The sequence below is a fragment of the Hordeum vulgare genome, chromosome 1H (genome assembly GCF_904849725.1).
Source record: "Hordeum vulgare subsp. vulgare chromosome 1H, MorexV3_pseudomolecules_assembly, whole genome shotgun sequence".
Classification (NCBI taxonomy): domain Eukaryota; kingdom Viridiplantae; phylum Streptophyta; class Magnoliopsida; order Poales; family Poaceae; genus Hordeum; species Hordeum vulgare.
The window spans coordinates 197,272,403-197,284,797 of NC_058518.1; positions in this window are offsets into that span (position 1 = coordinate 197,272,403).

The window sequence follows — 12,395 nt, forward strand, 5'->3', positions numbered from 1 at the left end:
ACTATTCCAAATGACTGCTCCACTATATGAATCCGGTTTACTACTCATAGTTATTCGGATTAGTGTCAAAGCTTGCATCAATGTAACTCCTTACGACGAACTCCTTAATCACCTGCAAAATCGAGAAAAAAATCCTTAGTCCACTAGTCACTAAGGATAACTTTGACCGTTGTTTATTGATTCAATCCTAGATCACTCTTTCGTACCCCTTGACAAATTCATGGCAAGGCACACATCAGGTGTGGTAAACAGTATATCAGATTTTAGAGCCTATGGCTAAGGCATAGGGGACGACCTTCGTCCTTTCTCTTTCTTCTGTCGTGGTCGGGCTTTGAGTCTTACTCAAATTCACACCTTACAACACAGCCAAGAACTCCTTTGCTGATATGTTTTGAACTCCTTGAAAAACTTGTGAAGGCATGCATTTCATTGAAAGTTCTATTAAGTGTTTTGATATATCTCTATAGATCTTGATGCTCAAAGTTAAAGTAGCTTAATTCAGGTTTTCCTTCGAAAAACTCCTTTCAAACAACCGTTTATGCTTTCCAGAAATTCTACATTACTTCCGATCAACAATATGTCAACCACATATATTTATCAGAAATTCTATAGTGCTCCCACTAACTTCTTTGGAAATACAAGTTTCTCACAAACCTTGTATAAACCCGAAAGCTTTGATCATCTCATCAAATCGTATATTCCAACTCCGAGATGTTTGCACCAGTCCATAGAAGGATCTTTGGAGCTTGCATACTTGTTAGAATCCTTAGGATCGACTAAACGTTCTGGTTGCATCACATACAACCTTTTCTCAAGGAAACCGTCGAGGAAACAATGTTTTGACATCCTATGTGCAACATTTCATAAATAATGCAACAACTGCTAACATAATTCCAACAAAATTTTATCATCACTACGAGTGAGAAAGTCTCATCATAGTCAACTCTTTGAACTTGTCGGAAACATCATTGCGAGAAGTCGAGCTTTTCTTAATGGTGAATTTTCACCATCATAGTGTGTCTTCCTTCTAAAGATCCATTTGTACTTAATAGTATTACGACCATCAAGTAGTTCTTCCAAAGTCTACACTTTGTTTTCATACATGGATCCTCTCTCGGATTTCATGGCCTCCAGCCATTTGCCGAAATCCGGGCCCACCATCGCTTCTCCATAGCTCGTAGGTTCGTTGTTGTTCAACAACATGACCTCCAAGACAGGGTTACAATATCACTCTATAGCAGTACGCGACCTTGTCAACCTACGAGATTTGTAGTAACTTGATCCGAAGCTTAATGATCACTATCATCAGTTTCCACTTCAACTGGCATAGGCGCCACAGGAACAACTTCCTGCGCCCTGCTACACATTGGTTGAAGTGCCGGTACAGTAACCTCATCAAGTTCCACCACCCTCCAATTCAATTCTTTCGAGAGAAACTTTTCCTCGAGAAACAAACCGTTTCTAGAAACAAACACTTTGCTTCCGGATCTGAGATAGGAGGTATACGCAACTGTTTTGGGTGTCCTATGAAGATTCATTTATCCGCTTTGGGTTTGACCTTATCACGTTGAAACTTTTACACATAAGCATCGCAGCCCCAAACTTTTGAGAAACGACAGCTAAGGTTTTTCCAAACCATAGTTCGTACGGTGTCACTCAACGGAAATACTTGGTGCCCTATATAAAGTGAATGCGATTGTCTCTAATGCATAACCCATAAACGATAGTGGTAATTCGATAAGAGACATCATAGTATGCACCATACCATATAGGGCGTGAGTATGATGTTCGGGCACACCATCACACTATGGTGTTCTAGGCGGCATGATATGTGAAACAATTATCACAATTTTCTTAATTGTGTACCAAACTCGCAACTCACATATTCATCTCTATGATCATATCGTAGACATGTTACCCTCTTGTCACGACGATCTTCAACTTCACTCTGAAACTACTTGAACCTTTCAATAATTAACACGTGTGTTTCACAAAGCAAATACACTAGTATCTACTCAAATCATCTATGAAGTAAGAACATAACGATATCCACTGCGTGCCTCGACACTCATTGGACTGCATACATCCAAATGTATTACTTCCAATAAGTTACTTTCTAGTTCCATCTCACTAGAAGATGAGGCCTTCATTCATCTTGCCCATGTGGTATGATTTGCATGTCTCAAGTGATTCAAAATCAAGTGAGTCCAAATGATCCATCTGCATGGAGTTTCTTCATGCGTTTATACCAATAGGTATGGTTTGCTTGTCTCAAACGTTTCAAAAATGAGTGAGTACAAAGATCCATCCGCATGGAGCTTCTTCATGCATTTTACACGAACACGACTCAAGCGGCAGTGCCACAAGTAAGTGGTTCTGTCATTACTACTTTTTATCTTTTGGCATCAATATTATGAACATGTGTATCACTATAATCCTGATTCAATAAACCATTGAAGGTATTTATTCAAGCAAATAGTATAACCATTATTCTCTTTAAATGAATAATCGTATTGCAATATACACGAGCTCATCATGTTCATGCTCAACACAAACACCAAATACAAATTATTTAGTTTTAACACTAATCCCGATGGTAGAGGGAGTGTGCGATGTTTGATCACATCAACCTTGGAAACACTTCCAAGACATATCGTCACCTCGCCTTTAGCTAGTCTCCGTTTATTACATAGCTTTTATTTCAAGTTACTAACACTTAGCAACTGAACTGGAATCTACTACCCTCATGCTACTAGGAGTATAGTAAAGTACACATCAATATCATGTATATCAAATATACTTCTGTCGACTTCGCTAGCCTTCTCATCTACCAAGTATCTAGGGTAGTTCCGCCTCAGTGACCGTTCCCCTCATAACAGAAGCACTTTGTCTCGGGTTGGGTTCAACCTTGGGTTTCTTCATTAGAGCCGCAACTGGTTTGCCATTTCATGAAGTAACCCTTCTAGCCCTTGCCTTTCTTGAAACTAGTGGTTTTACTAACCATCAACAATTGATGCTCCTACTTGATTTATACTTTCGCAGTGTCAAACATTGCAAATCGCTCAAGGATCATCATATCTATCCTTGATATGTTATAGTTCATCACGAAGATCTAGTAGCTTGGTGGTAGTGACTTGTGAGAACCATCACTATCTCATCTGGAAGATTAACTCCCACTTGATTCAAGCGACTGTTGCACTCAGACAATATGAGCATATGCTCAACGATTGAGCTTTTCTCCTTTACTCTGTAGACAAATAATCTTGTCGGAGGTCTCATACCTCTCAACAAGGGCATGAGCATGAAATCCCAATTTCATCTCTTATAACATCTCGTATGTTCCGTGACGTTCAAAATGTCTTCAGCGCCTCAATTCTAAGCCATTCAGTATTATGCATTGAACTATCACGTAGTCATCAAAAAATGTATATGTAAGATGTTCGCAACATCCACAGACGAGACTCGAGGTTCAGCACATCGAGCGGTGCATTAAGGACATAAGCCTATTGTGTAGTAATGAGGACAATCCTCAGTTTACCGACCCAGTCCGCATAATTGCTACTATCATCTTTCAACTAAATTTTCTCTAGGAATATATCTAAAAATAGTAGAGCTACAACGTTATTTGCAAAGACATTTTGAATATGTTCATGATAATTAGTTCAATTAATCGTACTACTTAAGCACTCCCACTCAAATAGACATACCTCTAGTCATTCGAGTGGCGCATGATCCAAATCCACTAACTCAAGTCCGATCATCATGTGAGTTGAGTATAGTTTCAGTGGTGAACATCTCCATGCGGATCATATCAACTATATGATTCATGCTCGACCTTTCGGTCTTTTGTGTTCCGAGGCCATGTCTGTACATGCCAGGCTCAAAAAAGTTTAACCCGAGTGCTCCGCGTGTGCAACTGTTTTGTACCCGTTGTATATGAACGTTGAGTCTATCACACCCGATCATTACGTGGTGTCTCGAAACAACGAACTTTCGCATCGGTGCACAGTCGGGGGGAAGACAATTTTATCTTGAAATTATAGTTAGGGATCAACTTATAATGCTACCGTCATTCTAAGCAAAATAAGGTCCAAAAAAGGATTAACATCACATGGAAATCATAAGTGACATGATATGGCCATGATCTTATGCTTCTTGATCTCCATCACCAACGCACCGGCATGATCTTCATCGTCACAGGAGCCACAACATGATCTCCATCATTGTGCCGCCATCGAGGTTGTCGTGCTATCTATGCTATTACTACTAAAGATACTACCTAGCAATATAGTAAACGCATCTGCAAGCACAAACTTTAGTTTAAAGACAACCCTATGGCTCCTGTCGGTTGTCGTAGCATCGACGTGCAAGTCGATATTTAACTATTACAAACATGATCATCTGATACATCCAGTACATCATATCATGTCATTGGCCATATCACATCACATGCATACACTGAGAAACAAGTTAGGCGTCCTCTAATTTGTTGTTGCATGTTTTATGTGGCTGCTATGGGTATCTAGTATGATCGCATCTTACTTAAGCAAAGCCACAATGGTGATATGCAATTTGCTATTTCACCTTCTCCAAGGACCACATCAATCAAATCCGATTGAACTAAAGTTGAAGAAACAGGAACCCGCCAGTCATCTTTATACAACAAGTTGCATGTTAGTCGATGAAACCGGTCTCTCGTAAGCGTATGAGTAAGGTTGGTCCGGGATGCTTCAATCCAACAATACCACCGAATCGAGAAAGGACTAAAGAGGGCAGCAAAAATAACATCAACACCCACAAACTCTTTTGTGTTCTACTCGATATATCATCTGCGCATGAACCTAGCTCTAATGCCACTGTTGGGGAACGTTGCATGGGAAACAAAAAAATTCCTACGCACACGCAATACCTATCCATGGTGATGATCATCTACGAGAGGTGAGAGTGAATCTACATACACTTGTAGATTGCTAAGCGGAAGAATTAATAATCGCAGTTGATGTAGTGGTACGCCTTCACGATCCGTCCCATGAACCGTCCCACGATCCGTCCCACGAACTGTTTCACGATCCGTCTGACGATCTGTCCCGATGAAGTGTCGAACGGATGGCACCTTTGCGTTCCGCACACGTACAACTCAATGATGATCTCCACCTTCTTGATCCAGCAAGAGTTCTCCAGCACGGTGGCGTGGTTGTTGTGGTGGTGATCTATTCCTGCAGGGCTTCGCCTAAGCACCGCAGAAATCTGATCTAGAAGAAGAACTACGAAGTAGAGGTTTAGGGTTGCACTTGGCAAAGTTGTCTCTCAAAAACACCTACACTCTCTAGTATATATAGGAGGAGGGAGGGGATAGGCTTGAGGCTCAAGGAGAGCCTTTTTGCCTCGGCTGAAGTGGAGGAGGGAGGAGTCCTCCTCCAATCCCACTTGGATTAGGACTCCTTCCTTAATTTAGGACCACTTCTTTTGGTTTTTGCACTTTTCCTCATGGGCATTCCTTAGATGACTTTGTCACCCCATTATGCCTTATTGCGCATCCAATAAACCCATGTGGACCCCTTGGGGCCTGGTGGGCCCACCCAGTGGGCCGCCGGAACCCATTCGTCACTCCCGATACACTACCTACAATGCCCGAAAACCTTCTGGAATCCAAATACCAACTTCCTATATATAAATCTTCATTTCTAGACCATTCCGGAACTCCTCGTGACATCCAAGATCTCATCCGGGACTCTGAACAAAACTTTGGTCACCAACACCCATAACTCAACTATACCGAAACGTCACCGAACCTTAAGTGTGCAGACCCTGCTGGTTCGAGAACTATGCGAACATAACCTGAGACACTCCCTGGTCAATATCCAATAGCGGGATATGGATGTCCATATTGGATCCGACACATTCTACGAAGATCTTATCGGTTGAACCTCTTTTCCAAGGATTCGTATAATCGCGTATACTATTCCCGTTGTCCTTCAGTACGTTACTTGCCCGTGATTCGATCGTCGGTATCTCCATACCTAGCTCAATCTCGTTACCGGCAAGTCTCTTTACTATTTCCGTAATACAAGATCACGTAACTAACTCCTTAGTCACATTGCTTGCAAGGCTTGTTGTGATGTTGTATTACCGAGTGGCCCCCAAGATACCTCTCCGTCACATGGAGTGACAAATCCCAGTGTTGATCCATGCCAACCCAACAGACACCTTCGGAGATACGTGTAGAGAACCTTTATAGTCACCCAGTTATATACACACAAGGTATTCCTCCGGTGTCGGGCGTTGCATGATCTCATGGTCATAGGAACAGATACATTGACATGCAGAAAACAATAGAAATAAACTGACACGATCATATCCTATGTTTATAGTTTGGGTCTTGTCCATCACATCATTCTCCCAATGATGTGATCCCATTATCAAGTGACAACAGTTGCCTATGGCCATGAAACCTTGACCATCTTTGATCAACGAGCTAGTCAACTACAGGCTCACTAGGGACAGTGTGTCGTCTATGTATCCACACATGTATTTGAGTTTCCAATCAATACAATTCTAGCATGGATAATAAACAATTATTATGAACAAGGAAATATAATAATAACCAATCTATTATTGCCTCTTGGGCATATTTCGAACAGTTAGTTCCGACATATCGAGCAAATACTTCACCAGATTGATTTTTGAACAGTTTATAGTTGGAGTCAGTTGACTCATATGAGGAATAAGATAATTCACATGCAAAGCCTATTAGAGAGGATGGATCAACGTGAGGACCTTTAGCAGCAACCCATGAGGTTTTGGGATACTGCTCAGGTTTCCAGTATGATCCATCAGCATTCAATTTCCTCTCGAAGGCAATTCCTTCTTTCCTCGGGTTCCGATTCAAAATCTGCTTTTTGAGCACATCGCAAAGACTTTTGTATATACCTGTCACACAGAATTCCTTCAGCCCTGCATTTTCATTAGTAACATTTGTGGTTTCCTCAAGTGAGGAATTTGATACCATAGGAGTAGTTTAAGAATTTGTAGTGATATAAGCATTTGATGATTCTGGTGAAGAATTGGCAGTTTCATGTTGGATGCATTTGAGACATGGTGGAGTGAATTTTAGCTAGCGGCACTGATCTGTTGAGAAAGCAATGAATCGTTTTCCATTCGAAGATTATCATGAGACATCTTCAACTTCTCAAGATCAAGTTTCGTTTGAAGAAATTCATAGGAAAGTTTATCTTTATCAGCCAGGAGTGTGCCATAACGATCATGAAGACCATCAAATCTAGACTGAAGACTTTTGACATATTCAGTGAGGATTTGAGTATGATTCATTTCATCATTCTATAGATCATCGCTTCTGTCTCGCAGTTTTTGAAGCTTTTCAATAGCACTTTGCTGTTTAGTTGCAATGTTGGCAAGTTTACTGTAACTGGGTTTTTTATAATCATTAGGTTCACCCTCACTTGAAACAGAGGAGGAAGAGTAATTCGGAAACTTTGACCCTTTTGTCGTGAAACAATAGGTTGGAGCGAAGTCATCATCATAGTCATCAGTGTAGATCATGTTGTCATTTTATTCTAGGTTCAAGATTGACATGCTGACGAATGTGGTGGCTAGTGCAAGACTTGCCACACCAGACTGTGAGACTTCTATAGAACCTTCCTCTTCATCACATTCCTTAGATTCTTCCTCAGAATCCATTTCCTTCTGAAACTAGTCTTCTTGTGCGATGAGGACTTTGAGAATGAGGATTTTGAAGATTTCTTCTTTTTCTTCGAGTCATCAGAACTATCATCCTTGTATTTCTTCTTCTTTAATTCCCTCACCCAGCGAGGACAATCAGCAATATAGTGACCAGATTTCTTGCATTTGTGGCAAGTTCTTTTCTTGTAGTCCTTAGATGAAGATTCTGATTTCCTCATATCTCTTCTTGAAGATTTACCAAACTGGCCACGCCTTGTAAACTTCTGGAATTTCCTCACGAGCATTGCAAGCTCCTGTCCTAGTTCTTCAGGATCACCAATGCTGCAATCTGAGTCTTCTTCTTCAGATGAGGAAATAGCTTTAGCCTTTAGCGCACGAGGTCTTGAGTAGCTTGGTCCATATAGATCTCTCTTTTCTTCGTGTTGGAATTCATGAGTATTGAGTCTTCCAAGTATATCAGCAGGATCAAGCATCTTATAGTATCCTCTTTCTTGAATAATGAGAACCAATGTATCAAATGATGGATCAAGAGATCTTATTAGTTTCTTCACAACTTCATGGTCAGTGATGTCTCGAGCTCCCAGTGCTTGCAATTCATTTGAGATGTCACTGAGGCAATAAAAGGTATCTTGGCAGCTTTCATTGGCAAGCCTCTTGATGCGATTGAAGATATTGCGAAGAACATCAACACGAGAGTCACACTGACTTGAAATTCCTTTATTAACTTTGGACAACCTATCTAAAATAAGCTTAGTTGTGGCCAAAGCACTCGCTCTGCCATACTGACCTTTGCTCAGATGGCCACAGATGAAATTATTCGCTTGAGAATCAAGTTGCTTGAATTTCTTCACATTAGCGGCACAGATAGTAGCAGTGATGGAGTGAATACCATGTTCCACAATGTACCAGAGATCATTGTCAATAGCCTGAAGATGCATCTGCATCTTTGTCTTCCAGTAGGGAAGTCCTTTCCTTCGAAGGTAGGATATCCTAAAGTAGCCTTGATCATACCTGTACTGGACATTACTAAAACTCTAGATGGTTAAACAAAAATCACACAAAATAAGGGAGTACCTTGCTCTGATACCCATTGAAAGTGCGTTATATCGACTAGAGGGGGTGAATAGGCGATTTTTAGAATTTCATCGCTGAGGAAATTCCTCTTGAGGAAATTCCTCACTGATTAATTACGTGCAGCAGAAATAGTGCAGGATCTAAAGTGCAAAGACTACTACAACAGATTACTTTGAAGATTATGAGAATCGGTTTGCACAGAACGCAGGTACACAAAACGTAGGTGAAGATTAACTCGAATGAAGAATTTGAGGTTGAGGAAATTCAGACAAATTCTTCAAATAATAAGGATGAAAGTCTTCAACATACAATTATGAGGAAATGAAAGAGTTGAAGAAATAAAACCCATAGCTTGATGAAGACAGTTGTTGATGACCAAGTTCCAACTGATGTGACAGTTGTACGTCTGGTTTGGAGCGGCTTCATATTGAAACCAAAGGACACACAGTCCCTACCGCATTCTCCTTGAGCTAAGGGCACACAGTCCTCGCCCAACACTCGTGGTAAGTCTTCAGGGCAGACTTCCAAACTCTCACAAACTCGGTCACCCGGCGATCCATAGTTGACTGTTGAGTTAATTGCAAAAGAGTACCACAATTCGGGCCGTATTCATACGTTGGTGCCATCTTTCAAACTTTTTGCTAATACGTACCAAGATACAGGCCGTATATTGCAATTCTTTTATTTGTACGTATAGATGCCCTTTCTGACATATATGGCCCACCTATGACTCCCTCAAAGAAAAAAATCATCCCGGACCGCTGAGGCTGGGGGAAAACCTGTCTCTCCTTCTCAATGCGGCTCGGATCGCTTGGGGGAAATCCCTCTCGCACTCGCATCTCTTTCCTAGCCCGAATGCCTCTCCTCTCTCCCGGCCATGGCGGCGGCGACTCCTGGAAGCATAGTTGGTGGTGGCTGCGACGGCGACGTCGAGGTTGACGGCCGCCACATCGGAGTAGCTTGGGGTGGCGGCGACGACGACAGGGACTCTTATTTGTCCGATGGCAAGGGCTCGTGCGAGTTCTCCGAGCCTGCTATGTCCAAGACGGGGATGTTGAGGCTAGCAGAGATTTGGGTGGCGAATCCAAGTACAAGCCATCATCGGACGTCTGGGATCGACGGCTTTGAGCAAGTATTCTTGATAAATTACTACTAGGGTTACATTTCATCCCAGTTTGTGAAATTTATAGTATTGGGGATTTGATGAAATGAGATTTAGGGTTAGATTTAATTAGTTCCAGTTCGAGTTTCTAAAAATTAGGGTTACATTTTGTGTCATGTGATGTAAATTTAGCACTCACAAGTGCCATATTTTTGAAATTTATAGTAATGGGGATTAGGAATAGGAATTTAGGGTTAGATTTAATTAGTTAGAGTTTGAGTTTCTGAAATTTAAGGTTACATTTGTGTCATGTGATGTAAAGTTATCACTCACAAGTGCAGTATTTTCTGAAATTGTAGTTTATATCCAGAAATTTGGGATGTTGCCATTCATTTTCAAGATCTGGACAGTTTACAGTTGAAACTGTGCAGTGATGATATTTTCCTCTCTAGTGTGGTAGAAGTGATGGAGACACAAGGCTATGGAAGCACTGACTCGGTGTATTTTGATAAAGTCATAGGATTAGATGGTCTAGAGAAAATAGATACCAATGCTAGGTTGCAACAGCTCAAGAGGCAACACAAGGCTGCCAAGTTGCTGAATTTGTCAGTGTACAGGGGGAGTGCACCTATCTTTCAAGATGTGCTTGTGATACAAGAGAGCCAAAATGTGGTTGGAAGACAAGAGAGCAGAAATGAGGGAAGAGAGCAGAATGGCAAGCTCAAGCTTAAACAAGTACTGGAAGAAGATAGTACTGATTCATCTTCATTTGATTCCGAAGGTCCAAGAGATATTGAAAATGATCCTTACTTCATGGGGGAGTATAGGCCAAAAGAAAATGAGGGAAGAGGGCTTACATTAGAAGAATTTGAACAGTAAGAAAATGAGGGAAGAGGGCTTACATTAGAAGAATCTGAATAGGAAGAAACAAATGATGATGAAACAGACGGCAGTGGACTTGATGATGAAGTGCTACCAGAGGTCTTACATCATTATGATGGTGAAACGGATGTGGAAGATTTATCTAAGATGGATGAGGAGGATCATGTTGTTCAAGAAGGATAACACATTAGTGAACCTGCAATAAAGAGGAGGAAACTACCATTGGGTAGAGGACCCACAAGCAGGTCACATTCTAGTGCCTTAAAAATATTTGTACCAGAATTTAAACCCTCATCAGATGGCATATATGGCAAAAAATAAAGCCGTTGAGAATATTCTAGGAGAGCACAAGAAGCAATATCTCACGCTTACAATAACATGTAGCAATTGTGGACTCCAAGGTCATAGATACACCAGCTGCAAGAAAAACTCGAAATGAGAATTAGTTTTGAGGAAAAACAAACATGTGGTAACACTTTTCTTTACTTTGTTTGTTCTTATATTTATATTTTTAACTGGAAACCAGAATTTCTATTTTGCACTTGACATATATATTGCATGGTCTGTTTCCCTGTTTATTTGATAGGCACACGCAAGAAATGCACCTGCACCTGCAAGAACTGCTCCTACTCCTGCTCCTGGAAGAGGAGTTGCTGGTACTGGAAGAGGAGTTGCTGGTGCTGGAAGAGGAACTGGAAGAGGAGCTAGAAGAGGAAATGGATGGGCTAGTTATTTCAATGCTAGTGGTAACATATGAACTAGGTGACACTAATGTTATAATAGTACAATTTGGCAGTAATGTTATAATGAACTAGGTGATAGTAGTTTGAATGCTAGTGGCTGTGGAACTTGAATGTTTTGTGGCTCAGAATTGTGATGTTGTGATGCTGAATGAATGCTAGTGGTTGAGGTGTTATGCTGAAATTGTGATGATGTGATGTTGAATGAATGTTAGTGGTTGAGCTGTGATACTGTGATGCTGAAATTGGCACACAATAACTGAAATATCAACAAATATACCAGTATCTTGTTTGACTTGCATTTTTTAAACTAAATGAATAACATCAGCAAATATACCAGTATCTGAATAACATTAGAAAATATTTATATTTTTATAGCTCAATGAACTTAGCACTCCAACAAAAGAACATGACCTTATAATTTCGTAAGCAACAACAACATAACTCATTCATTGAGTACCTGGTTCCAACATAACAAATACTCATTCAACATAAGTCATAGAAGCACTAACAACATAACTAGACATAAGTCATAAAGCAAAACAACATAACTCAACATAAGTCAATATAAGTCGAACAACAACATGACTCATTCATTCATCTTATCAACTCATCTTTTCATTGAGCAGCTGGTTCCAACTTGATTTGCTAGCAACTTCGTTAGTGAGCTTCTCATTTCAAATTGTCATACAAGCAAGTTCATTCTTCAACTTGGTCACTTCATCAGTGATTTCTGCTTCTGAATTGGCTAGTACCTCCTGTAGGTGACTGATCCGCAACTACATGTTCCTCCTCTCTTCAATTGGCCTCTCCTTTTCATTCAAATGGTTGCACATCAGATTTTGGATCATTTTCCCTTGAGCTCTTGAAAGGTTCTGAAGAGTGACATACTTTTC